This window comes from Ursus maritimus, unplaced genomic scaffold (genome assembly GCF_017311325.1).
Source record: "Ursus maritimus isolate PB19 unplaced genomic scaffold, ASM1731132v1 scaffold_23, whole genome shotgun sequence".
Lineage (NCBI taxonomy): Eukaryota > Metazoa > Chordata > Mammalia > Carnivora > Ursidae > Ursus > Ursus maritimus.
This window is the reverse complement of record NW_024424786.1, coordinates 27,129,813-27,131,517: the sequence shown is the minus strand read 5'-3', so window position 1 is coordinate 27,131,517 and position 1,705 is coordinate 27,129,813. Positions and strand designations below refer to the sequence as shown.

Here is a 1,705-nt window from a genome sequence, read left to right as displayed (position 1 = left end):
TTTTTAAATGAAATTAGAGGGACACATCTATGACAAGCATCCTGTTATCAAGGATTTTTCTTCCAGGAATGCAAAAGTGATCAGTAGCAGAAAATTTGCTAACAAATTATAGGAGAAAAATTATATTCTTTCATCAATAGATTTTTTTTTTAAGACGCATTTATTCAGCGTCATGATCAGACTATTTAGCAATCAACAGCATGGGTGCAAAAAAAAAATCTACATTAAAACCCTTTGTTGGAGTGCTTTACACTTTCCACAGAACAGAAACTAAAATAACCTGTTATACAATTAGTCACAAATACAGTCCTTGAGTTTTTTGCCCATACACATGAGTATTGTCTAAAACATGTCTTCTTTGTAGCAGCTAGGCCCTGCCACCACTGCTTGGCTGAGTTCACAAATCTGTTGTAACCTGTAGCTTCCCTGTCACTTCTCTGGCTCTCCTCTCCCGCTAAGCTTTATTTCCTGGCAGTAATTAAAACCTTCTGCCACTGCTGTAGCTACTGCTGCTGCTGGAACCACCATAGCCACCTTGGTTTCGTGGTTTGGCAAAGTATTGGCCTCCACCACCATAGGGGCCAGAGCTTCTGCCTCCAAAATTTCCTCCTTTCATGGGTCCAAAATTTGAGAATTGATTGTTGTAATTGCCAAAATCATTATAGCTTCAGCCACCTCCAAAGTTGCTTCCATCATTACCAAATCCGTTATAGCCGTCCCCACTGCCACCATATCCACCACCACCTTGAGTGCCGCCAAAGCCACCTCGCCCACTGAAGTTCCCTCAAAATTGTCATTCCCACCAAAACTACCTCTACGACAACCACCGAAGTTTCCAGAACCACTTTGACCTCTTTGGCTGGATGAAGCACTAGCCATCTCTTGCTTAGATAGGGCTTTCCTTACTTCACAGTTGTGGCCATTCACAGTATGGTATTTTTGAATGACAATCTTGTCTACATAGTTGTGGTCATCAAATGTTACAAAAGCAAAACCTCTCTTTTTGCCACTGCCTCGGTCAGTCATGATCTCAATCACTTCAATTTTCCCATACTGTTCAAAATAATCTCTTAGATGGTGTTCTTCAGTGTCTTCTTTAATGCCATCAACAAAAATCTTTTTCACAGTTAAATGGGCACCAGGTCTTTGAGAATCTTCTCTTGAGAAAGTCCTCTTTGGTTCCACAGCTCTTCCATCCACCTTGTGTGGCCTTGCATTCATGGCTGCATCCACCTCCTCCACCGTGGCATACGTGACAGACCCAAAGTCTCTGGAGTGCTTGGTATTGGATCTCTCATTACCACACAGTCCATAAGTGTTCCCCATTGCTCAGAATGGCTCCTCAAACTCTCATCAGTTGTTTCAAAGCTCAAAACTCCGATGAAGAGCTTCTGCAGCTGTTCAGGCTCTTTGGGAGACTCTGAATTAGACATGATGGAGGTGGGAGGGGAGACTTTAACGATGCTTACTCGGCGGCATCCACGGGCAGAAAGGAGCTCATCAACAGATTTTAAAAGAATTTGATAAGCATCTATTAAACCTTTCCATTAAAATTGGAAGTAGATATTGCTATCTACTGGAAAATAAAGAGATAGTATTATTACATTTTTTGACTATATGAACATGTACCTCGATAACGCAAGAGACTCTGTTAGAAAACTATTGGAATTGATAAGGGAATTTGATAAGTAGTTGGATGAATATA

At 41.2% G+C, this 1,705-nt stretch overlaps 1 pseudogene; it reads right to left on the bottom strand.

Moving 5' to 3' along the window:
- Positions 1-463: 463 nt before the first annotated feature.
- Positions 464-1,452, bottom strand: LOC103672350 (annotated as a pseudogene).
- Positions 1,453-1,705: the final 253 nt, after the last annotated feature.